This window comes from Oryctolagus cuniculus, chromosome 10, assembly GCF_964237555.1.
Source record: "Oryctolagus cuniculus chromosome 10, mOryCun1.1, whole genome shotgun sequence".
NCBI classification, from domain to species: domain Eukaryota; kingdom Metazoa; phylum Chordata; class Mammalia; order Lagomorpha; family Leporidae; genus Oryctolagus; species Oryctolagus cuniculus.
The window spans coordinates 55,346,341-55,373,266 of record NC_091441.1 but is presented as its reverse complement, the minus strand read 5'-3'; the positions used below and the strand labels follow the sequence as shown (position 1 = coordinate 55,373,266).

General features: G+C 49.1%; 1 long non-coding RNA gene across 2 annotated transcripts in view; it reads left to right on the top strand.

Moving 5' to 3' along the window:
• Window positions 1–17,423, top strand: part of LOC127492398 (uncharacterized) — a 78,596-nt gene extending 61,173 nt beyond the window's left edge. The window contains exons 4-5 of one of the 2 annotated variants that reach the window (XR_011379383.1): window positions 2,287–2,401; window positions 17,084–17,423. This is a non-coding gene — a long non-coding RNA (uncharacterized lncRNA). The remainder of the gene's footprint in view (window positions 1–2,286; window positions 2,402–17,083) is intronic. The other variant, XR_011379384.1, reaches the window with a different exon arrangement.
• Window positions 17,424–26,926: the final 9,503 nt, after the last annotated feature.

Below are 26,926 nucleotides of genomic sequence, written 5' to 3'. Positions count from 1 at the left end.
TCAAAATGAATCTGTCCAGTGAGAAACCAGGCCTTGCAATAAATTCAGAGGCTGAAGCTGGCTAACTGAAGACTGGACTGATGTTATGGCTGGAATTATGCGTGCCTACACATGTTGAGACACAGGAAGGTGCCTGCTGAGGGTTTTAGGACTGTTGCAGCAGAGTTGTGTGGTCATCTGCTCTGACAGGTCCAGAACCTACTACGTTGGGGTTGTCCTTGACTGATGGAGTTGATTCATTACTTTCCATAAACTCCAGATACCTTAACGGTGATGCTCAAACCTGTGCAGGTGACGGATGCCTGGAAGTCACAGCGTTCTCTGCAGATCATAAACCAGTGTAGCAGGGATGGGGTCGATGCTTGTCAGGCCTGGGGCTGCCTCTTCAGTAGCCCTAGCCTTCCCAGCAGTTAAGTTGGGGCCACATGGCTCCTTCTGGCCCATGGAATGTGGGGAGAAGTAGAATCTTCCACTTTGAGACCTGACCTGCACAATTTCTGTGGCAATCTGGGGTTGCTCTTTCCCTTGGTCTGTGTAATAGGCAGGTGCAGAACTCCCAGTGCAAGACTTGAAGCCAGGGCATGGCAGGTTCATGGATGGAAGGAGCCTGTGTCTGGGAATCATTGTGTGAAATGCTACCTGCCTAACACCTTCACTGGACAGTGCAGGAAGGGCAAGATGTGCTCATATTGGCTCAAACCTCTGGATTTCTGCTGTTGCTTGTTGCTGTTAATCATCTTGCCTGATATAAACAATGAGATCTTTAAATCTTTCTAAGATTTAGAATAGTTTTATTAAGAAAAAAAATACTGTCCACAAAAATTTAGAAGCTACCAAATTTAATCCAATGTAGTAAATAGTTGATGAATTACTATGCATGTTCAAACAATAACAATGCCAATATTTATACAGGGTACTGGGAATATAATGGGGAAGAAGGTAGACTACTTTACTGAGGATAGCAAGTTAAAATATGCACAGGAATTTAAAGTATGTGCGTATGTGCTGTGAGGAAAATGAAGTACAATAGTGTGAAAGAGAGTGACTGTGGGGGGACCAGACTTAGGTGAGTGACCAAGAGGGTCTTCCTTGGGAAAGGTGACATTTTAGTTGACACTTGGGTAGGTGTCAGTCTTGTGGTTATCTGGGGAAGAGCTGTCTGTCCTGAAGCCACAGGATCTGCAAAACCATTGAGGCAGGAACAAATTTGGGGTGTTGAAGGCATCAGAGAAGAATGTGGCTGCAGCTCAGGGAACAAGGAGGAGAGGCCGTGAGCTGCGAGAGCTTGTGAGACCACAGCCCTCTTGGCCTTTAAAACAGCCTTAAAAGTTTGCACTTTAAGGGCTGGCATTGTGATGGAGTGGGGTAAGCCACTGCCTGGCATCGCATATCGGAGCACCAGTTCAAGTGTTGGCTGCTCTACTTCTGATCCAGCTCCCTGCTGATGTGCCTGGGAAAGCAGTGGATGATGGTTCAGGCACTTGGGTCCCTGTAGCCATGTGGGAGACCTGGATGGAGTTCTTGGCTCCTGGCTTTAGGCAGGTCTAGCTCTGGGTCATGTAGCCATTTGATGGAAGATCTCTTTCTCTATCTGTCTCTTCTCCCTTTGTCACTCTGCCTTTCAAATAAATTTAAAAAATATTTTTTTTCTTTTTAAAAAGTGTGTGCTTTATTGAAAGAGCTTTGGGAACATGGGTTTCAGACAAGGGGCTTGACTTGTGTTTTAATTCATCGAAGCTCTCTGGAGAATGGCTTTTTCTTTTGGCTGCTATTTTGCTTAAGACTTTTGCATTACTTAAAAAATTAAGTTAGAATTTTAACCAACACATAATAAGTGTTTGCAATTGTGGGTGTAGTGTGACAGATATACTGTGGGATGGTCAAATCAGGGGAATTAGCATTTCTATCACCTCCAACATTTATCATTTTGTAATGAGAGTACCCAAGATCCTTTTAGCTGCTGTGAAATAATCATTATTGTTTATCAAAGTCATCATTCTGTTTGTGAAGGAGAACCAGACCTTCTGCTTATTGAACTTAATGTGGCACCTGCTAACCAGCCTCTCCCGAGTGGGGGCATTAGAGAAAAAGCAAGGAGGCCAGTCAGGAGGCAAGCAGTGGTCCTGCCAAGGTAGCATGGTGGCTTCACATAGGACAGAACTGGATGTATTTAGGATTGAGATGAAAGGATGATTTTTTCAGATGGATCACACATGAGAGTAGGGAAAAGAATTAACACCTATTAATAAGTCAACAAATATTGATTCAGCATGTACTATGTTCCAGGTTCTCCCCTAGCGTCTGGGGACTGAGGAGACAAAACGGATGCAGCCACTGCTGTCTAGGAACTTCCACCCTTGCAAGGAGAGACAGAGAATGAAGGAACAGCATGTTGTGTTAGGTACGGGAGTGCTCACAAGTGAAGTAATGCATCGTGATGGGATCAGAGGACGCGGACGGCCAGCTTTAGGTTAGATCATCAGGGCAATCCTCTTTAATGGAGGTGATGCATGAGGAGAGTGGGTGTTTGAGGAAGAAGTCGGCCACAGGGCGAGGGCACCCCAGGAAGAGGAACAGTGAGTGCAGAGGCCAGGAAGTGGGAACACGTGTGTGGTGTGTTGGAGGAGCAGGCCTGGGCATCGTGGTGGGGACTGTGGGGAAGGAAGAGGAAGCTGGAGGAGACGAGGTCACAGAGAGGCAGCCGGGTTGGCAAGTCCTAGGCTAAGATCAGGATTTGAATTTGGTTTTGAGATGCAAAGCCCTGGGAGAGTTTTGATTAGGGGAGCAGAAGCAGGAAGAGCAGCCCCATGGCCATGGTCCTTGGGAGAAATGGTTTTGTCGCAGCCACTGTTGATACCACGGTTGAGAAGAGGAAGAGAAAGGAAGAAATATGGGGGAAAAATCAAAGTTCAGTTTAGGACAAGTTAAATTTGGAATGAGCATTATAAACACAATTGGAGGTATCAAGTGGATGGTTTGGTATCTGAGTCCAGGATTCAGGGGTGGGATCAGGGTCAGAGGTGTCACTTCAGGGTCCACGGTCTCCGGATGGTGTCTGATCGTCTGGGACCTGCTGGATCACCCAGGGAGGACTGTTTCCAGGGCAGAGGGAAGAACTCATGGCTGCTCCCTGGCTCTCCTACTTGAGAAGTAGCATAGGGGGAAGGAGATCGAGGAGTGACCTGTGAGGTCGGACAGAAAGCAGAACGGTTTTGTGTTACAGAAGCCGAGATAAGAAAGTGCTTTAAGTGAGAGAGTTCAATCGTGTCAAATGCTGCAGAGAAAACAAGCTGAGGACAGAGAGGCAATGATTGGGTTTGGCGATGCAGGATCACTGGTGTGGTGAGGATGGGGGCCCGGTGGCAGTGAGTGTGGAGTGTGGGAGGTGAGGAGGTGGACAAGGGGACAAGGATCAACTCTTGAGACAAATTTTACCTGGAAGAAAACCAAGAAACGTGGCAGGACCTGGAGGAAAATGTAAACTCTATGGATCAAAACCTCTTAGAGCCAGGTTCCTCTGGTCTTGTTAACATTAGGGACAGCATTGCAATACATGGAGCTGTACCAATTTGTATAGGAGTGATGGCTTCAATGTCCTAAATGTCTAAAATGATGGCTTATGTTGTCTAAGAGGAGAAGCTTTGTCTTTCCTGTGGTCTCATTTAGGCTGAACATATAAAATGAATGACTTCTCTGGGCAGGAGTAGTGTGCGTGTGTGTGTGTGTGTGTGTGTGTGTGTGTGTGTGTGAGTGCATGCATTGTCTTCAGATCCACAGGGCTGGAAATCTTCCTGACAATCTGTTAGACATCAGGGATTTTTATCTCCAGATGGGTGCCCCATTTTTCTTCTTGATAACCTCTCACTAATGAAGAGCCTGGGATGGGAGTTCCATTTACAAATGGTGACTCATTAGAAACAGATTTGTAGGCGGGGAAGGATCGCGCAGCAGCGGAGCCTCACGTTGGAGGCATGCAGGCTCCGTTCTGCAGAGACGGGCCTGGGAGCAGACCTGTCGGAGGGAGACAGCTCATCACACACGTCCACTCCCACACGGCCCCGCTACAGCCTTCCTCTGCAAGCCCGGGGGCTCAGGGGCAAGCACTCCATCCAAACGCCTGTCCCAGGTCCCTGGCCTTACCCTCCTCACCTCCTGCTTCTAGCAGCGCCCCTGAACACGGCCCGCAGCTGCTCGGTGGAGTCCACCAGCTAGGCTCCCCGACCTGTCTCTGAGCTTCCTGCCTGCTCTTGCTCTTCCTTTAAGGAGGACACAGCCCTTGTGGTTGGTCGCTGTCCATCCCTGGCACAGTGGGAGGGTGGGGCTGCTACTGCCCCAAGGCAGGGTTTCTTTCTGTCTCCATCAAAGGAGGCAGGGTGGGCCAGGGACTGCCAACAGGAAAGAAGGGTCAGGACCAGCCACGTGCTGGCACATGCTACCAGCCTCTGCCTCCCAAGTCCTTGCCCCAGCCCGGCGACGCTTAACTGGCGTTGACAGGAGCGGCCGTTCTGTTCCTCCCTGTCTGCTCCTTCTAGTGCCCAGAGAGGGGCTCCAACCAGTCACGTGCCTCCTTTGTGTTTTGTTTGGCCGCATCACCATGCCACGTATACCACTCTTACCTAAAACCTTTCCTTAAGTGAATTTACCATCTTACTGAAATATTGGAGAAGGATTTTATTTTTTACTTTAAAAATAGAAATTTGGGTCAAATACAAACAAAGACAAAACATCCCAACAGAAAAACCAAAATGAAGTGTATTTTATCGGAGTCTAGCTGGGTGCTTGTTTGCCTCAGGCTCTAAGCTTACTTTCTTTTTCTTCCTTGCAGAGAGATCATCAAATATAAGAGTTGTGAAAGATATACGCGCACTAAAATAAGGAGTTTTCTTTTTCGTGTTCTGAAAGATTCCAAGAGAAGTGCTGTTGGCACAGTGTTGAGAATGTTCTAGAAGCCCCTGAGTCATAAAATGATGATTTTTATGTTCTATGTGTTTTACCGCAATGAGGTAGAAAGGCCAATTTTAATTTAGTGTTATTTAGTGCCGTATAATAGGACTCCCTCATTTTGGCAAACCTCGCCGCAGTGAGGACGTTATGCCGACGGCTCTGCCTCGGAGCAGCCTTGCCGTGGGAGGAGCACAGCCCAGAGCGCTCGAGCAGTTTGTGGCTAAGCCATCCCTTCCGCTCAGTTTCCAGAGTGCTGTCAAGTGGGCACAGGGCAGCAGTGCTCCTGTAGAGTTTCTGTGTTTCCTTTTCCCACTTCCAAATCCTGTGTTTGGGGGCCGGCATTGTGGCACAGCGGGTTAAGCTGCCACCTGCGATGTTGGCATCCCAGATCAGCACAGATTTCGAGCCCCAGCTGCCCTGCTTCTGAACCAACTCCCTGCTACTGCTCCTGCGAAGGCAATGGGTGAAGGCCCGGGTGCTTGAGCCCCTGCACCCAGGTGCAGGGGAGACCCTGAAAGAACTCCAGGCTTCAGGTTTCAGCCTGGCCCAGTCCTGGCCCTTAAGGCCATCTTGGGAGTGAATAGTGGATGGAAGATCTCCCTCCATCTCTCCCTCTCTGTTACTCTGTCAAATAAATACATAAATCATATTTAAAAAACCCCGAACCTGTTGAACTCGAACGGTTTACTCTTCAGAACTTAAGTTTCCTTATCAGTAACATGGATATTTTAGCTCTCTTCCAGTAGTGTTTGGAGTTCTGCGCAAGGAACTTTTCTAACAGCCTGGGAACATGCTGACGCGAATGCAGAGTGATGCCCTGTGACCGATTTCATGCTGATATGATGATAACTCACTAGAAATTCTAATAATCTAGAAGTGGAGTAGCTTAGAGATTCAGGAAAATTGTCACTATTGAGCCAATACAGAGAGAGAAAGAAAGCAAGAGACAGAGAGAGATAGAGATATAGAGAGAACGAGTAGACTCTCCTGAGCTCCACTTTGAAAATCATTGATTGCTGAGATGCAACTCATCATTTGCATTAAGGAATTATTCGTATCCCTATTGGATTTCTATTGAGTTCTCTCCTAGTAGAGTTTTCGATGCTGGGGTTTTTGCCAGCTTGGTTTAATTAATTGATCTGCAAGTAAAACCAAAGCATATTGAGAACATTTATGGGGTTTCTTTATGAAACATCATCACTTCTGGTTCACTTGCATTTTCCTGTTTTTGGTCATCATTATTTGTATTGTTGTGTTTGGCAGCAATCCTGGAAATACAATTTACTTTATGCTAAAACCATGTCTAAGGCAGAACTGTGCCTGCACTGTGGAGTGAAATAAGACATCCACTCCCTTGCATTGTGTTCTCAGTTTTGGAGATACATCAAACTAGAAATGATGTGTTCTTTCAAACTTCAGAGCGTATGTGTGGGAGGTAGGAAACTTTCAGATGCTGCAAACACATTTTTAAAATCGTTTCAGAACCAGTCCTCCAGAAGAAGATAAAATCTGAATCTCCATGGGATGGGTGGGTAGGTGGGGGTCTGTTGTTTTGTTTTAAAGTGCTGTGATGGGAGGGAAAAAAGGAATCCTTCCAATGTCATGGGCTCCGGGCTGCATCGGGAAAGACGGGCAAGGTAAACTGCGTGAGTCTGAGACCAGTTTGGCTCCTGTAGTAACTAAAGCCATATGAAGTGCTTTTTATGATGGCTTCACAGTTCATCACTCACTCACTCACAAGGAGGATCTTTAACACTGTAGCTCCCGAGGTAGGCGTCTTCCTTCTCTTCTACAGAAGAATACGTTTTCCTAGAGCGAGGCTGGACTATGAGACCAATCAAGGAGAAGCGGAGCTTCCTCTTCTACAGCTTTCAGCAGAGTTCTCAGCAGGCACACTTGTTTGGAGAGCATGTTGTATCTGTCTTACTCCCACTCCTTGGACATGGCACTTTGCACACACACATTTTGAAGAAGAACTATCACCTATATCTTAAAAGTGAAGATATGGGCTGGCGCTGTGACGTAGCGGGTAAAGCCTCTGCCTGCAGCGCTGACATCCCATATGGTTTGAGACCTGGCTGCTCCACTTCTGATCCAGCTCTCTGCTGTGGCCTGGGAAAGCAGTGGGAGATGGTCCAAGTGCTTGGGCCCCTGCACCTGTGTGGGAGACCCAGAAGAAGCTCCTGGCTCCCGGCTTCAGATCAGTGCAGCTCCGGCCATTGTGGCCAATTGGGGAGTGAACCAGTGGATGGAAGACCTCTCTCTCTCTCTCTCTGCCTTTCAAATAAATAAATAAATCTTTAAAAAAATTCTGGCTTTGTTAAAAAAAGATATTTCTAGGTCAAAATTAAAAAACTAAAAACAAAGTAAAGATATGAGGATGTGAGGATATTTTATTTTATTTTTTGTTTTAAAGATTTATTTATTTGAAAGTCCAAGTTACACACAGATAGAAAGAGAGGCAGAAAGAGAGAGGTCTTCCATCTGCAGGTTCACTCCCCAATGGGCTGCAGTGGTGGGAGCTGCACTGATCCAAAGCCAGGAGCCAGGAGCTTCTTCTGGTCTCCCACGCACGTGCAGGGGTCCAAGGACTTGGGCCATCTTCTACTGCTTTCCCAGGCCATAGCAGGGAGCTGGATTGGAAGTGGAGCAGCTGGGTCTTGAACCAGCGCCCATATGGGATGCCGGCACTGCAGGTGGCGGCTTCACCGCTGCACCACATGCCAGCCCTGAGGATATCAGGGTACTTTAAAAAAGCTTATGGAAAATGGAGTTAAAAGATAAGCTTATTTTGGTGCAAGCACATTTTGAAATCCATGCATAGATTTTATATAATATGCATTTTTCTTAAAATTTTGAAGTCTCATTGCATGTATTCCAATTTTTTGTGTACCAAAATAAACTTCTGTTTTAATTCCGTTTTCTGTGAACTTGTTGAGGTGCCCTTGTCCCTCTCTAGGGATGATGTTAAATGTCCTGAGCTCACCGTTAGTGATCAGTCTGTGGGCTTGTAGTGAGTCTGCTAGACCGACTCGGGTTCTGGGTACTGTTGGCTCTTCGCACAGGCCTGGCTCTCTGATATGATTCTCAGGAATAACAGCAACTGCAGGAAGCCAAGAAGACTTTTGGAAGTCAATTAATGAATTCTAAAATAACTTCTTTTAGGGTGCCCTGGCCCCACAGAGAACCAGACAGCTCTGAGCTGTAATCGCGGGTGAGTGTTGTGAAATCCTCAGGTTCTGCAAACAAGAAATCCCTGGTCTCGCCAGGTTTGGGGGTCATCTCGTTGATGGACCTGAGACAGTAGCTCAGTGGGAGTCCCGGGTCATGACCTCTGTCCTCCCAGGGTGCAAGAGCAGATCTGATTAGACAAACACTACTCTTTCAATGCAAAAAGTCTGTGATTCAACAGACTTAGGTTCTTGGTGGAGTCCTAGCGCCAAAGGAGGCACTTCTGAGGATGGGTGGGGGACGGCAGCTCTTTTCTCCTCTTGCTTTGTTTGGGCAGCACAGGTCCACTCCGTAAGGGCTGCTCTCCCTCCTTGGAGAGACTAGAGAGCAGTGTGCACTTCCTGATGGATGCCTGCTCTGTGCGGCCAGAGACACGACTCTGTTCCCCAGCCCCTTCATCACGGTGATTGTCTTGCACTCTCTGTCCCCCTCCTGGATCCCAGCAAGTGTGGGTCAGCGGCTTGTCTTCTCCAGCCAGCACTCCTGGGAAAGGTCAAGGCTGTCTGGTGCACCTTGTCTTCTTTAGCTAGTCTTTTGTGGCTTTGGGAACCGTTCTCTGCATCCTCCGGCATTTCTCGTACTTGGTTCCTTTCACCTCCTCTCTTCCAATAACTACTCCTTGGCAAAGGCTCTGATAAACACATTTGCACTGAGGTGTAAATGGCTGATAAAAGCTGGGCTTCTTCTCCCGGGAGTATTCGCTTTGGAGGAAGGATATAAATTTCTAAGGTGGAATTTCAGATCAGTGAGCCAGGTTGGGGAGGCACTGGGGAGCCCCCAAGAGGCCCTTATAGGTCTGCTCCAAGGTGGCAGCTGGAACGTGAGGCCCAGGCTGTGGGCTGCGGGAGGGGCTGGTCCTGGGCCGAGCTGCTGGCCTTGCTCCATGACCGGGGTTTGAAATCCTGGGGCCCCGCTGTCTGAGAATCTTGAGCAAGAACCTTGCTTATCCCCGAGGAATGTTTGGAAACACCATGCATATCCCATTTGTGGCACATGCTTCGTTACTCGCCTGCTCTCTCGGCTGATGTGATAGACACCTCTTAGCTTCAAGGAGTCTTGAACTTGCCCTTTTGTGACTGCAGGGAGACATCGCAGCGTTCCCACATGCAGGTTCGCTCCTGCTGACAGAAACCTTTGCATCTCATCATCCCTCAGCCTGTCTGAATCAGAAGTGTTTTCGATATTCAAACGCTGACCTCTGAGTACATGAAGAATTGTTCAAGCGCAGTGAAATTCCTCCAGGCTTGGAGCACACGGCCATGAGCACGTCACACGCATGAGATCAGCGGGGCTGATGTCAAGGCAGGCGGTACCAGCCCCAGCGTGAGGCCTGCCCTCCCCCAGCTCTCTCCTCCTTGACTTATGAGCCAGTTCTCTCCTGCAAGCTCCTGACATGCGACATTCCTCAAAACAGCCCCATCCCATTGAAAACCAAAACCAAAAAATAAACAAGCAAAAAACTCATCAAGTTTCACACAAGAGTACTTCAAAAAGTTCACGGAAGAACAGCGTTAAAAGATAAGTTTATTTGGGCGCAAAGCAATTGAAGGGTAGCAAAGTGTTCATATTATGAAAAAACTGGACATTAGTTTCAAATTTTTGTGCATCAACAGAGACTTTGAATTCCATTTTCCGTGTACTTCTTGAACTGCTCTCATACAACTGAAAGCAAGGTGGTGTTGGTGAACATTCTTTCCCACTAAGAAACAAGTCTGAGAGACTGCTGGTGGCTTCGGCAGTGAGCTGGAAATTTACATGAGCTTCACCCACTGTGACGTCCCGTGTGCTGAGGGTCGAGTCAGACCCTGGCATCTGAGGACTGTGCCCGCCTGTTGCCTTTATCAGCCTGAACTCCTGAAGGCAGAGGCTGAATCCGCCCCCTCTTTTTACCCTTCCACGGTCCTGGGTGTGGGAGGTTCTCGGGGAAAGTTATGAGGCAGACAAATGAATAAAAATGCCTATTTCCAACACCATTTTGATAAGTTAACACCTTTCATGCTGTTTTGTCTGCCATACTCTAAGCTTCCTTTTTTTGTTTTTAAAGATTTATTTTATTCATTTGAATGACAAAGTCACAGAGAGAGAGACAGAGAGAGAAGACTTCCATCTGCTGGTTCACTCCCCAGATGGCTGCAACGGCCGGAGCTGCGCCAAGCTGAAGCCAGGAGCCAGGAGCCTGGAGCCTCCTCTGGGTCTCCCACGTGGGTGCAGGGGCCCAAGGACCTGCCCCTAAGCTTCCTTATTAAACTGTTATATTGGGGCCGGCACTGTGGTGCAGCGGGTTAAAGCCCTGGCCTGAGGCTCTGGCATGCCATATGGGCACCTGTTCTAGTCCCAGCTGCTCCTATTCCCATCCAGCTCTCTGCTATGGCCTGGGATAGCAGTAGAAGATGGCCCAGGTCCTTGGGCCCCTGCACCCACGTGGGAGACCCGGAGGAGGCTCCTGGCTCTAGGCTTTGGATCGACACAGCTCTGGCCATTGTGACCATCTGGGGAGTGAATCAGCGGATGGAAGACCTCTCTCTGTCTCTACCTCTCTCTGTAACTCTGACCTTCAAATAAATAAAATAAATCATCTTAAAAAAAAAAAGAGAGAACAAATATAAACTGTTATATTATCATGCTAGGGTGGGGAACCATTTGTCTTCCAAAACCTGTTTGGATACTTAGAGCATCATTTATGGCCTGTGCAAAATTACCAAAGTATGGACTTACTGGATTTCTAGTCCTGCCTGTGGCTGTCCTGGCAGGGCCAGACCAGATGAGTACATGGGCCTGATATGCCCGTGCCTGGAAATCTCCCACAGACTTCACGCTGTGGGAGAAGTCAATCGCAGAGACCACTTACGGTGTGCTTCTACTTTCAGTCATTCTTTGATATGTGTAGGGGATCGGAAATGAGCAAATCCCTTATGTAAAATGGCATCATGTTTGCGTATGACCTACATAATCCTTTCATGTACTTTATTATTTTTTTAAAGATTTATTTATTTGAAAGTCAGAGTTACAAAGAGAGAGAGAAGAAGAGAGAGAGAGAGTGAGAGAGGTCTTCCATCCACTGGTTCACTCCCCAATTGGCCGCAATGGTCGGAGCTGTGCTGATCCGAATCCAGGAGCCAGGAGCTTCTTCCAGGTCTCCCACATGGGTGCAGGGGCCCAAGGTTTTGCGCCGTCTTCTACTGCTTTCCCAGGCCATAGCAGAGACCTGGATCAGAAGTGGAGCAGCCAGAACTCAAACCAGCGTCCATATGGGATGCTGGCACTGCAGGCGGAGGCTTGATCGGCTACGCCACAGTGCCGGCCCTTTCATGTACTTTAAATCAACTCCAGATTACGGGTCGTAACTGATACAATGCAAATATTCTGCTAGTAGTTGTTACACTGTATCGTTTAAGGAAGAATAATGAGAAAAAAAGTCGACAAAGATTCAGGATAAGGCATAATCGTTTTTCAGGTATTTTCTGCTCGTGGGTGGTTGAATCTGCTGCTGAGCCATCTGAAGCTATGGAGGGCCGACGTGTGTGAAATATGCAGGCCAGGCAGAGCTGTGGAGCTGTGGAGATGGGAATGGATCCCGTGTTGCCGAGGGCTGAGGACCCAGCAAATGGGGCGTGGCTGCCCGAGGACGTGAGGTTTCTTTTGGGTGAGGCAGTGCTTTAATGTACCGTGGCGATGGCTGTGGAACTCCGGATACCTACACTGACGTGCATACACTCTGTCTTAGTCCGTTTTGTGTGGCTATAATGTAATGCTTGACGTTGGGCAACGTATAAAGATTCTGGTGGCTGGAGAAGTGGAAAGAGAGCTGGCTGCCGGCAGAGGGGGCCTGCGAGCGAGCCGGGAAGCAGGGGATGGGGGAGGGGCCACCCTCCCCTCTTGAGCTCACCCACAACCCTGAGAGACCAGCATTAATCCTCTCCTGCAGGTAGAGCCCTGGGGACCCAGCCACCTTCCCCTAGCCGGCTGAAAGGCGTGCCTTGCTGTGTTGTGATTCTTGAGAATCTAAGTAAATGGGTGCTTTATTTAGGATCAACGGGATGATGCTTTTTTTTTTCAACTTTTATTTAGTAAATATAATTTTCCAAAGTACAGTTTATGGATTATAATGGCTTCCCCCACCCCATAACTTCCCTCTCACCTGCACCCTTCCCATCTCTCACTCCCTTTCCCATTCCATTCACATCGATTCATTTTCAATTATCTTTATATACAGAAGATCGATTTAGTATATATTAGGTAAAGATTTCATCAGTTTGTACCCACACAGAACATAAAGTGTAAAATACTGTTTGAGTACTAGTTATAGCATTAATTCACATTGGACAACACATTAAGGACAGAGATCCCACATGAGGAGTAAGTACACAGTGACTCCTGTTGTTGACTTAACAATTTGACACTCTTGTTTATGGCATGAGAAATCTCACTAGGCTCTAGTCATGAGTTTCCAAGGCTATGGAAGCCTCTTGAGTTTGCTGACTTCAATCTTATTTAGACAAGGTCATAGTCAAAGTGGAAGTTCTCTCCTCCCTTCAGAAAAAGGTACCTCCTTCTTTGATGGCCCGTTCTTTCTACTGGGATCTCACTTGCAGAGATCTTTCTTTTTTTTTTTTTGCCTGAGTGTCTTGGCTTTCCATGCCTAAAATACTCTCATGGGCTCTTCAGGCAGATCTGAATGCCTTAAGGGCTGATTCTGAGGCCAGAGTGCTGTTTAGGACATCTGCCATTCTATGAGTCTGTTGAGTATCCCGCTTCTCATGTTGGATCGTTCTCTCCCTTTTTTATTCTATCAGTTAGTATTCGCAGACACTAGTCTTGTTTGTGTGATCCCTTTGACTCTTAGACTTATCAGTGTGATCAACTGTGAACTGAAATTGATCACCTGGACTAGTGAGATGGCATTGGTACATGCAATCTTGATGGGATTGTATTGGAATCCCCTGGCACATTTCTAACTCCACCATTTGGGGCAAGTCCGATTGAGCATGTCCCATATTGTACATCTCCTCCTTCTCTTATTCCCACTCTTACATTTAACAGGGATCACTTTTCAGTTAAATTTCAACACCTAAGAATAAATGTGTGTTAATTACAGAGTTCAACCAATAGTATTAACTAGAACAAAAAAAAAGTACTAAAAGGGATAAAGTATTAAATTGTACATCAACAGTCAGGACAAGGGCTGATCAAGTCACTGTTTCTCATAGTGTCCCTTTCACTTCAACAGGTTTCCTTTTTTGTGGTTGGTTAGTTGTCACCAATCAGGGAGAACATATGTTATTTGTCCCTTTGGGACTGACTTAATTCACTCAGCATGATGTTTTCCAGATTCCTCCATTTTGTTGCAAATGACCGGGTTTCATTGTTTTTGACCGCTGTATAGTATTCTATAGAGTATATGTCCCATAATTTCTTTATCCAGTCTACTGTTGATGGGCATTTGGGTTGATTCCAGGTCTTAGCTATTGTGAATTGAGCTGCAATAAACATTAAGGTGCAGACAGCTTTTTGTTTGCCAATTTAATTTCCTTTGGGTAAATTCCAAGGAGTGGGATGGCTGGGTTGTATAGTAAGGTTATATTCAGCTTACTGAGGAATCTCCAGACTGACTATTTAGGATCAACGGGATGATCCTTTGACTGCACTAACTCTGTTTTGAACGTCTTGTACCATGGGCTGTCGCTGAGCCGAGTGCCTGACTGACACCCACATGGAGAGTTGTATGCCAATATACAGATGGGGTGGTGGGAGACTGGGGCTTTTTCCTCCAAGGTTGGTATCTGGAAGCTGAGATAGTTCACCTTCTGGGATGCCAGATACTAGTGTCTTCCCACTGCTGTTTGAGTCGCGTCTCACTGTGACTCCATCCTTTGCTAGAACTTGTTCTGAAAAGGCACTGGCTGCTGGAGTGAGAAGTCCCTTACGTCATTGCTGCTGACCTGACAGCAGTCTGCACCTGTTCAAGGGTCACTTTGAGGGACTGTCTCCCTTTGAAGGAACCATTTGCACAATTTCCTCCTTGGGTGCACTGTGTTTGGTTCATTATTAGCACTCGGTGCCCTAGTAACTTACTTTTACCCATTTCCCCTATATTTTCATATATCTCTTTTGCTCGTTTTGCTTATTCTGCTTTTGTGTGCATTGCAATAAACCAATTCATTGGAGAACTGTATTTGTTAGGCAGTCATTTGGTTAGAGAACAAAGAGCCTGCCCCTCTTGGAGGAGTTATAGTCATTGAGGTCCAAATCATGGCCAGGCATTGGAGGAACGCGAGCACCCTTGTCAACCCAGCGTGTCAGGCCCCACCTCTTCAAGGTCCCAACACCTGCACACTGTCTCCCTGGGACCAAGCTTATAGCTCAGGGACCTCATCGGAGGACAAATCATATTCAGACCATAGCAGTCTGTAAATTACATCACTAATGCTGGTCAGCAACCCAGAAATGCATCACATCTGCTCGTTCAGGAGTTTTGTGGAATTTTGAGGTGCCTGGAGGGTGGTGGCTCCACACAGAACATGGAAGCTCTGCGCCCCCACCCCCGCCCCCACCCCGTGCAGCTCTTCCTCTGGCTGTTCATCTGTATGTGTTATCATATCTTTTATGATAATCTGGAAAATGTAAGTAAAGTCTGCCCTGAGTTCTGTGAGCTGCTTTGACAAAATGAACAAACCCCAAGAAGGGGATTCGAATCCTTGTAGCTGTGTAATCAGAGAGAGAGGGGCCAGAAGAGAGTTGGGTCCGTGCTGTCACTTGCCACGTGATGCCCTGCACACGCCTGGGGACTCTGCCAGGACACCCTGGGACCTTGAACCACAATCGTGAGCCCAGATATTCCTCTTTTCTCTGTAATTTGGCTAGTCTGTGGCACTGGGTTGAGAGCAACAGAAAACAGTGACACTTCATTTGGTAATTTTGTCTGTGAGATTGGGCAGTCTCCTACCACAGTAAGGGGCAGGCATTGATTCTTAGTATGTGTCAGCTGCTGCTGCTACTGCCTGCCAAGAGCCTGACTCTCCCAACTTAGGTTCTTTGTTATACCCATTTAAAAATTAATTAATTTATTCGAAAGGCAGAATTAAAGAGAAGGAGAGGCAGAGAGAGAGAGGGAAGTCTTCCATCTGCTGGTTCACTCCCCAGATGGCTGCAATGGCCAGAGCTGCACCAATCTGAAGCCAGGAGCCAGGAGCTTCTTCCAGGTCTCCCTTGTGGGCACAGGGACCCAAGGACTTAGGCCATCTTCTACTGCTTTCCCAGGCCATAGCAGAGAGCTGGGTCATAAGTGGAGCAGCCAGGACTAGAACCGGCGCCCACATGGGATGCCGGCACTGCAGGCGGTGGCTTTAACTGCTATGCCACAGTGCTAGCCCCTATTATACCCATTTTACATAGGCAAAAACTTAGGCTTAGAGAGGGCAACTTGCCTACTGCCAAAAAGTCAGAAGTGAAAGGCAGATTGGTCTGATTCTAGAAGCAAAAGCGCTTGTGGGAGACATGTTTTCCAGAGTACAGAGGACAGAGACCTTACAAGGGGTCAAGGCCAACACTGCTCTTGGAGATGAGAGTGGGCTGGGGGAAATGGGCAAAGCAGGAGGGCCGGTCATTGGAAGCGATGACAAGGCCGGGGGACACTGGCTCCGTGACATTTCTGGTAAACAAGCCATGGCACTGAGATGCGTTTCCTCCCACTTACATGTTGCACAAGTAATTGTGATGTAGGGTTCAGAGTTTTCTTTCCTGGCTCAGAGGTGGAAGGCGAGGGCCGCCCAGCGAGGACTTTCCCTTCTGACTTTGTGCGGCCACAATCCCAGACAGGATTACAACATCCCAGTCTGGCTGGCGTTGGTTGGGAGGCAGGAATCAATCGGTCTCTCCTTCCCCAGCGGAAAGACAGAAGGCAGCTAGCAATGGGATGAAGCTGTGCCCGCTGCCCCGCCCTTGGACTTGGAGCCAGCTTGTCTTCTGGCTTCACTTCTTGGAACTCCGAGCCTCCCTGACGGGGCTCCCCGGGGCCTGGGCATTATCGTCCCACCAGACAGACCTCTGGGGCGGCGCAGAAGCTGCCAGACAAATATGGTTCATTTATGCAATGAAGTTACCGCCCTGGAGCTGACCCAGGAGTCAGCCTTGCTAGAGCATCTTTTCCAATCTGGGGTAGATGTGGCTGGCACCTGAGGATGATGATGGTGATGATTACCATTTGTTGACTTCAAGAATGCACTGAGTCATTGTGAGACTTGTTTTTTAAGATTTATTTATTTATTTGAAAGGCAGAGTGAGAGAGAGCAAGATCGAGGGGAGGGAGGGAGGGAGGGTGGGGGAGAGAGAGAGAGAGAGAGAGAGAGAGAGCTTTTCACTGGTTCATTCTCCAAGAGGCCACAATGGCCAGGGCAGGGCTGGGCCAGGCTGAAGCCAGGACCAGGAACTCCATCCTTGAGTCATCCTGTGCTGCTTTCCCAGGCACATTAGCAGGGAGCTGGATTGGGAACAGAGTAGCCAGGACTTGAACCAGCACTGCCAGCCCCTCACTGGGAGCCTTTTTTAATGGAGAGTTAAAAGCACAGACTTGGAATCCAAGTTGTGTGGGTTTAAATTCCAGCTTTATTGCTTACAAGCTGTGTAATGCTGGGCAGGTTTCTTAATCTGTCTCTTCATCTCCAAACGGGAGATAATTATAGCACCTACAGCATAGGATTGTTGCAAGGTTTATACGTTATTGCAGGCAATGTGTGTTTACATAGGTACAGTATATGATTATACCACACACACAGACACACACACACACACCTACAAGGGGTCTTCTAAAAGTTCATGGAAAATGGATATTACGAAAACTATGCATGAATTTCAAATCTTTATACCCAAACAAAATTCTTTTTTTTCTTTCTTTCTTTTTTTTTTTTGACAGGAAGAGTTCGACAGTGAGAGAGAGAGACAGAGACAGAGAGAAAGGTCTTACTTTTCCGTTGGTTCACCCCCCAAATGGCCACTACAGCCGGCGCACTGCGCTGATCCAAAGCCAGGAGCCAGGTGCCCCCTCCTGGTCTCCCATGCGGGTGCGGGCCCCAAGCACTTGGGCCATCCTCCACTGTACTCCTGGGCCACAGCAGAGAGCTGGACTGGAAGAGGAGCAACCAGGACAGAACCGGCACCGCAACCGGGACTAGAACCCAGGGTGCTGGCGCCGCAGGCGGAGGATTAGCCAAGTGAGCTGCAGCACTGGCCCAAATAAAATTCTTTTAAATGAACTTTTCCACAGACTTTTGAAGACCCCTGTGTGTGTGTGTGTGTGTGTGTGCAGTGTGCATTACCAGTTGTGCGGTTGCTGTGTCCCAATATGTGTATATGGTTCCATCACCTACAGTGTCTTTGCACAGTAAGTGGTAGCTACGACTGAAGGTTTCCTCCGTGATAAATGCTTTAAAGACGTTATCTCATTCCATCTTTTTATTTAAAAAAAAAAAAAGATTTGTTTATCTGAAGGCAGAGTTACAGAGATGCAGAGGCAGAGAGAGAGAGAGAGAGAAAGCTCTTCCATCCGCTGGTTCACTCCCCAAATGGCCACAATAGCCTGAGCTGGGCCTATCTGAAGCCAGGAGCCAGGAGCTTCTTCTGGGTCTCCCACGCAGGTAAAGGGACCAAAGAACTTGGGCCATCTTCTACTACTTTTCCAGGCTATAGCAGAGAGCTGGATCAAAAGTGGAGCAGCTGGGACTCAAACTGGAGCCCATGTGGGACTGCTGGCACTGCAGGTGGCGGCTTTACCTGCTACGCTACAGTGCCAGCCCCATCATTCCACCTTTGCAACAGCCCTGTGGGGTGTCTTCTCCCACACCCCTTTTTATAGATGAGAAAACTGAAGCAGGGGGGTTAAGGGATGACTGCGGATCACATGCTGATAGAGCCAGGACTTAAACCCTGGTTTGTCTGACTTGTTAGCCCGACGTCTCTCACCTTAACTGTGCAAGGACAAGCTATGCCACCTCCCCACAGAATACAGCAAAAGAGAATCTCCCACCAATGTCTGACATCTCCTTAATCCATTTCCCAGGACAGACAGTCATCCACAGTGCTCTCCATGAAGCATGCATGCATCTGCTAAGCATAAACCACTCTGGGCCACTGAACGTGACACACAGGACCTGGGTGTGTGCCTCTGGTTCATGGAGCCACAGCCTTCACAGAAAGGTGGGTGAGCCCCCCAGGCAGGGAAGTTCACTTAAATGAGAAGGTTCCTCTTTGCTTTCCAGAAGTTCGTGCTCACCACTGAGAGTGAACGTTGTGCCAAGTTACAAGTGCAAGTGCACACAGAGTCTGAATGGGGAGCTGGGCTGATGAGCCACATGAGATTGAGTCCGTTCTAAAGACAGGCTGACACCTGCATGCCAGACTGATGAGGGGTTACAGAGAAGCAGGACAGCATGCCCCAGTGAGGAAAGTGTGTCTAGCAGAGGGGCTCTGGCGTGGGGCGTCGTGGTCTCTGAGCCTGTGGGAGAGAGAGGCAGGGTCTTTTTGCTGATAGGAGACCTTGAAGGCTCACAGAGTGAGTGAGCAGGGCTCCATGGCTGAACAGGGACTCACTGGGCAGCGAATAGGAGGAAGGCCTGCCAGGAAGAGTGGCTGCACTGGCTCAGGGAACAGCTGGGATTCCAGTTCGGCAGGTGCAGAGGCGGACAGAGGAGAGGAGGGCTGGTGGAGGAATGTGTGGCCCCCAAGCTTGATGGAATTGGACTGGGACAGGCGCTGTATTTGTTCCTGGGAGTGTGGACTGCAGCTTTGGGAACTACAGTGCCATCATCAGACAGCAATGCCCATGCTTCCAGTTTGCCTTTGTAAAGGCTGGAGGAGGGGGATGGAGGAGGGGGTGGGAATTGGGATGGGACAGGGCAGCCCGAAGGGAGGAAATGTGGTTCCAAAGAGAGATGGTGTGAGTCAGAGGGAGGGAAAGAGTTCAGGAAGGAAGGGACTGGTGGTGTTGAAGCCACAGGGACTGCTCTTAGATCAGATGGCTGAGCTGAGAGGGAGACACCAGGAGGATGCTGATGGCTGCTGTGGACAACCAGCTAGGGTCGAAACGGGAGACATAGATAGGAAAAGACATACTGTTTGAGATGGATGAGGACGAGTGAGCTTTGCACAGGGTTTGGGTCTCGGTTTCCATCTTGAATGGGAGGAATGGGGTTTGCTGGATTCCAGTGGGGAGAAGGAGACGTGGGCTGGCACCAAGGAAGGAGCAGAGGAAGAGAGACTCAGCCTTGAGGTCACTCTTCCCAGGGCAGATCCGTGAAGGGCAGGGGCAGAGGAGCTGGGGGTGGAGATCCAGCCCAGTGCTGGAGCTGGCACAAGAACAGCAGGAAGCAGTCGATTAAAGTGGAGCAGATAGGAAGGTTCAAGAAGGAAGAGGTGGGTAGGGCTGGATGCCAGTAGGCCTTTGTGTGGGAGAGGCTTGGGCATTGCTGGTGGGTTTCTCACGAGGAGTCTTTAGTCACCCCAGGAGAGTGCCTAGGGTTGACGTCTTGTGCAGGAGGTGCAGGCATGGGGAGGAGGTTGATGTTGGAATCACAAGGGGTGATTTAGGTGGGAGCATCCTTGTTATTGTCGAAGAGTGGGTGCCGCAGAGTTGGTATATGTTCAGGTTATGGGATGATTTTACAACATCATGTCATCAAATTCTGGAACCTGGGACACAATGGCAGTGAGGCTGGAAATTGCTCCTGGCACTGATGCTGATGGCCATGGAACTGCACAGAGGACCCTGCCAAAGAAACACAAAGCAGTGAGGGTCTGATGGGAGTGTAATGGGATAGGAGTGTAATGGGATAGGAGTTCCCGGAGAAGCCTCTGGATCTGAGCTCAAGGCCAGTGGCAGCTGTGACAGGTTTCTGAGAACAAGATGGACCACAGCATCGCGGTGTCTGCAGGAAGTGGGTGCAGGGCTGGGATGTCGGAAGGCCCTGCAGTTCTAGGCTCGCTTGCTCAAATGGAGTTGGAAATGGAAATACTGCCCCAGTGAACTCCAAAGTGCTGTGGCGTGGGTGGCTGACACCGCACTCAATTGCTCATGCAAATGCGGTGATTAGGCTTCAAAAAAGACTTCTGAGGTCAGCCGGAGGCCAGCGGAAGACTTGGTCTCTCTGCTTCTGATTTTGAAATCGCAGCTTATACGCAACTCACCGTCTCCGCCAAGACCTCGCTGCACACGGTTGCTGGGATCTCAATGTGCGACTTCCATTCTTTTTAGAGAGGAATCCCCACACGATGGTGATGCTGGCTAAGTGCTTTCACGTGAAGTACAGATTGCCGTGGGTGGCTGTCCTCTCCCCAGGTGCCTCCCTGCACCCGTGGGACTCCCGGGTGGCCGTCTCGGGGCCCGCGGGACGCACTGTCACGGCCAGCAATGCCGTGGCTTGGACAATGCCAGAATTTTCTCAGGAGACAGATTTGGGGAGAGTCCTGAATAGAATATGGCACAGCCATCTTAAATATTCCAGACAGGAAAAGTTTTTTGTCAAAGCCTCTGACAGTTTAAACTTTAAAGCTTCAGCAAAACTTTTAAACTTTTAAACTTTGAACTTGTTTGAACTTCTCTTGATTTATGAATTATTAAATGTACCACTGAAAATCACAGACTTTCTCTTTAACCAGTAAAGCTTTCTGCTTAAAAGCAACGGAGATGAGGGTGGCTGCTGGCGATGTGGCGGGAGGGTTGTGTCGTGGTGGCGCTCATGCGGGCTGTGTGACAGCCAAATCCTCGAGACAGCTGGGAGACAGAGGGCACAAACTGGGCGGGACAGTATGAGCAGGAGGAGAGACATCCACCGAGGGAAATATAAACCATCTGAGATAAGTACATCTGAGCATGACTTAAGCTAATATCTATAAACATACAATATATTCATAGTATATATTGGTGACGACATACATGTAGCATCCGATTTACCATTTCTACCACTGTTAAGTAGACTGGGCAGTGGCATTCAGTAAATTCACAATGGTATGCAAGCATCACTACTCTACCTCCAGAATTTTCCATGTTCTCAAACTGAAACTCCACCCCAAATAGATTCTAACTCCCCAGTCTGTCTTCCCTCAGCCCTTGGGAATCTCCATTCCACTTCTGTCTACATAACTTTGACTATTTCAGGAACCTCATAAAAGTGGAGTTATGTGTGTGTGTGTGTATGCATATATGTGTGTGTGTGATTAGAATCTATGTATATGTATGTGTGTGTGTATGCATGGGCATACTCAATGTATGTGTATATGATTGGAATTCTATGTATGTATTCATATATATTTTATATATAAGCACACATATATATGTGAATACACGCACACATATTGTATGATTCCACTTATGAGAGGTATGTGGAATAGCCATATAATATATTTGACTCCTCCCCTACCAAGTTCGTAAGCTAGCCACAAGCATGAGGAGAGCATCAGGCTAGGGAAGAAACCTGGGTTTTCCGTGCATTGCTGACAGAGCTGAAAGGCAAGGTCAGCTAGGAAGACACTGGTGATGACTGACGCTTCCCAGAGAGTGCGATTTGCTTCGACTCCGGCACCTCCAAAGCCCTCTTGGAATGGCTCGGCTGGGCTGAGTCCTGTGGCCAGTGGTAAGCTCTGGGGAACACCAGGGACCATGCAGGTGCCCGCTGGAAGGCCTGGATCCAGAGGATCCTGGGAAGGGAGCGAGGTTTGCCTCAACTACATGGAGCACCTGGCAAGCCTGGGAAGAGCAAGGGACCCAAGTCCTGACTCCTGCCTGGCACTGGGGCCCGCTTGGCATCAGCTTGCTGCTTCTGCTTCCCCAGAACGCGCAGTGTGAAGACACCACCGCTCCTGTTGGCGTGTTCTCAGGACCTGGATGCAACCCCCACCTCACAGTGTGATGCATTGGTGCTGCGTCCGTCTCAGCAGCCTGCACGGGAGCAGAGAAGGAACGAGGTCTCACTGGCCACATCTTTGGGGCATTTTACTTGTGATGAGGCAGAACGGCACCTAGGGATGCAGCCCAACAGGCTGACAACGAGCAGGGATTTGTTTCTTTAATAACTCGCATTGTAGCTAAAATGAGGGCTGGGCCCAGGCAGTAGAGGAAAGGCACCTCCCATGGTGTAGAAAGCAAGGAGGGTGGGGCTGCTGAAGAGAGCGAGTGCTCCCACGTGCGCACGAGGTGCCAGGATGGAGGGGAGGAGCCCCAAAGGGGAAGGGTGGAGCAGGGGTGGCCGAGGGCTGGCTTCACAATCCACCAAGTCTTGTCCCTTACTTTACCTCTCGGACCACGTCTGTCCGCGTGCCATTGCTTTGGGGAGGGTGAACGAACTTGCCCAGAAGTTGCTCAAGTTACCACGGGACTACCCAGTTCTGCAGTCCTGGTGCATGTGCACTCTCTGGGTGGCTGGATTTCTGGGACAGCTGCCATGTCAGTGCCCAGACTGTGGCAATAGCAAGAAAGACAGGAGGAGAACTGGGGTGGGCTTCCTGCTTGTTCTCCTGCACTGTCTACTGGCACCCGCGCACCAGGCATCAACACAAATGCAGTGGATGCTGCATCTCAGAATAGTGGCGAGCAGCTGTGTGAGCTCCTCCTGCCTAGGGGGGTCTGGGCACAGTGAGAACGTGGGCGCGTGGCTGGGAACGCACCATGCTCAGAGACCATGCTCATGGCTCAGGAGTGAGCCTTCTGATGCCATCATGGCCTGGCGATGACCACAGGGCACCAGTTGCCCTCTTTCTCCTCTTGTGGTGGGATTTTAAATCTAAGGCGCTGGTGTGAGGTGATGGAACTTCCCGGGGTCTTTAGCCAAGGCCAACAGACAAGTCCCTGGGCTTCGTGAGTGGCTCCCAGGGTGGAGGCTTCTGAGAAGTGCCCAACAGCCTGTGGCTTCCCTCTGTCCCCACCCCAGGAAAGAAGCCCCTACAGTGCCCTGGCTGCCAGACAGAGCTGCCAGTCCTCTCCCTCTCTGCCCCTCCCAGGCAGCATGGCTTCAGGACACTCAAGGGACTAAGAACAAGGTGGAAAGAGAGGGAAAAACACCCCAGGAACCGGAAGGAAACCTGACCAGCCTGCACATTTAGAGCTGGAACTTGGCTGTGGCCTTGGGCACCATGGGTAAGCACAGAGCCTCTGAAGTGCGAGGAAAGGCAGATCCAAGTTCAACACCGGGGCAGGTCTGCGAGAGGGAGCCAGAATCCCTCCACTACTGCTTCTTTTTTTATTTTTATTTTTATTTTTTGACAGGCAGAGTTAGACAGTGAGAGAGAGAGACAGAGAGAAAGGTCTTCCTTCCATTGGTTCACCCCCCAAAATGGCCACTACAGCTGGCATGCTGCGTCTATCCGAAGCCAGGAGCCAGGTGCTTCCTCCTGGTCTCCCATGCAGGTACAGGGCCCAGGCATTTGGGCCATCCTCCACTGCCTTCCCAGGCCACAGCAGAGAGCTGGACTGGAAGAGGAGCAACCAGGACAGAACCGGCGCCCCAACAGGGACTAGAACCTGGAGTACCGGCGCCGCAGGCGGAGGAGTAGCCTAGTGAGCCGCGGCGCTGGCCACCACTACTGCTTCTTGCCTGCTCCGTATGGACTACTATGGACTGAACCTGGCTACGTGTTTCCTTGAAGCCTTGTCTTATAAAAGCCCTTGAGGAATTCTGGAGCCAGAACACCTGGGTGGAGCCCTGGTTCCATCACTTACTTCCTATGTGGCTACGGGCAGCTGTCTTGAATACTTGGCGACTCAGTTCCCCCGACTGGAGAACGGAGACCGAACAGGACCTACCTCACAGCGTTGTTTTGAAGATTGACTGACACAACACTGGTGTGTCTCAGAGAACAGGGCCTGGCCCATGACAAATGCCATGGAAGGGGTGGTAGACAGCTGATTCCCACTGGTGTTAAGACACTGAAGCTGAGAGAGAGGTTGAGTAGCTTGCCAAAGGTTTCCAAGCTGGCTGATCTCAGGGTCACCACCTGAACCTTGGCCTGTGTGACAGTTTCATTTGCGATCACGTTGGCTGGCAGGAGAGAGTATTTCAGAAGTAGCATCTCCTTTCCCTGAGATGAGAGATGATGGTGATGATATTAGTTATATAGATTAGCAGCTAAAATGTATTGAAAGCTTATCTTGTGCTAAGTGCTTTTACATGCATTATCTAATTTAATTCTTGCAATGGCCCTTTGGGTTTATAATGTTAAGTCCACGCACTGGGTTGCTTGACATCCCTCCAAAATCCGTGTCCACCTGGAGCCTCAGAATGTGATCTGATTTGGAAAGAAGTTATTGACAGATGTGATGAGTTAAGATGAGGCCATATGGGACTAGGGTGGGTCCTGGATCCAAGTGTGCTCATTAGAAGGCTACACGGGGACAATGCCAAGGGTGATGGAGACAGAGCTGGGAGTGATGTGGCTGCAAGCCAAGGGAGGCAAAGGGGCCAGCAAGCTCCAGCAGTCAGCAAAAGGCAAGAGGATGCCTCTTTCCCAGAGCCTTCTTGGGGGCGCGGGGCCCTGCCGCCTCCCCCACTTCACACACCCAGCCTCCAGAGTGCAAGGGAGAGTAGGAGAGCGAGCCTCTGCTGTTTGCAGGTACCAGTTGGTGGTGTTTTGTGACCACAGCCCTGGGAAACTGACCAACTCCAGCCTGCAGGTGAGGCATTCAGGTGCAAGGAGACTAAGGAGTTTGCCTTAGTTTAGCTAGGCAAGGGCAACAGACCTGGGACTTGAACTTAGGTCTTGAACTCCCAGTGCTGGGCTCTGCCCTCCTCCGATGGGTACCAGAGCTGTCGATGCACCTGGGCAGCCTGTAGAGCTGTCACAGTGTGTACCTTGCCCAGTCCATCTGGCTCCCAGGGCTTCCTGTGATGAGATCTTAAGATACACAGCTGCTCAGTGCATGCTATGGGTACATGGGGTAAACAGCAGCAAATTGGGAAAAAAAGGAACCTACCCAAACTTTTGGAGATAATATTTCATGTAAGCAGGTATTAACTCAGAAGAGTTCCTTTCTTTTTTTTTTTTAAATATTTATTTGTTTATTGGAAGGGCAGAGTGATAGAGGGAGAGAGAGAGGGAAAAGAGGAGGGAGGGAGGGTGAGCGAGCGAGCGAGCGAGCGAACACAAGAGCTCTTCTATCCGTTTCACTCCCCAAATGGCTGCAATAACCAAGGCTGATCAGGCTGAAGTCAGGAGCCAGGAGCTCCATCTGGGTCTCCCGGGGGCCCAGGTACTTGGGCCGTCTTCCGCTGCTTTCCTGGGTGCTTTTAGCCAGGAGCTGGAAGGGCAGCAGTGCAGCTGGGACTGCATGCGGAGCTCTGATATGGTGTTCCTGGTGTTGGAAGCAGCCACTTACCAGATGCACCACAGTGCCCGCCCCTGAAGGTTTGTTTTAAGTACAAACAATACAGACAATATTTCAGAATAATGGCCATTCTGGCTCCAGGCAAGTTACTCAATTTTGCAGTTCTCCAGGGCATAGAATCAGCTGTGTGACCATGTGCAGCTCGTGAGGAGTTAGTTACCCTGTCTGGTTCATGAGTGGCTTTGCTAGTTAGTTACTCCTTGTATAACACCTCCGTGCAGCCACCAGTCCACCCCAGAACAAAGATACTGATGATAGCTCACAAGTAACCTGTGTTCTCCTCCCTGTACCTTGCCCTCCCTCCTCGTATGGGATGCTGGTGTCACAGGCAGAGGCTTTACCTGCCACACCACAGCTGGGGCCCCACCATCCACTTTGTTCTCTGTCTCCTCACTGGCTTTATGTTTATTTTTACTTATTTAAATTTGTATTTGTATAAATATTTTATATTTATTTTTATTTTTCTCTTAGCATACAACACAAGGTGACACTTTGTCATTTTGTATTTGTTTATTGTCTGATCCCTCTATTACAAGCTTTGGAAGCACAGGAATTTTTTTTTGTTAGGTTCATTTCTGTAGCACTAGTGCCAGGCATAGGCGTTCACTACAACAATTCATTTCTTCTTCTATTAAATTAGCATCTCTTAGATAGCTCTGATATGCCAGGCCATGTACTAAGATACAAAGATGTGGGGCTGGCGCCGTGGCATAGAGAGTAAAGCCACCACCTGTCATGCTGGCATCCCATATGGGTGCTGGTCTGAGTCGTGGCTGCTCTACTTCAGATCCAGCTCCCTGCTAATGCTCCTGGAAAAGCAGCAGGACACAGGCCAAGGGCTTGGGCCCCTGCACCCATGTGGGAGACCTGGAAGAAGCTCCTGGCTCCTGGCTTTGGTTTGGCCCAGCCCTGACACTTGCAGCCATTTGGGGGTAAACCAGGAGATGGAAGATCTTTCTTTCTCTCTCTTTGTCTCTCTGTAACTTTGCCTTTCAAATAAGTAAAATAGATATTTTTTTAAAAGATACAAAGATGGAAAGTCTTGTCTTTGCTCTTGAGGAGTTTAGTGAAAACACCAAAACATAAGCACGAATTCAGCCCCATGATCCAAGGATGTCCAAGTTGCTGTAAGTTATGGCAGTAAGTGAGGGCTTCCTGGAGGAGATGGCTCTTGAGTTCAGCCTGGAAGGGTGAGGAGACTTCAGGAAAGGAGACACGGGCTGCTGTAGCCTCTGTGGAAGAGGCGATGGTGTGGGTCAAGGCACAGAGGGGATGAAGAGCGTGTCGGGAGCACTTTTGCGCAGAGGCAGAGGACGAGGGGAGAAGAGAGAAGGGAGGTTGGACGTGAAGGCAGAGGCTGGCTTGCAGAAAGCCAGGTATGTTGAGCTG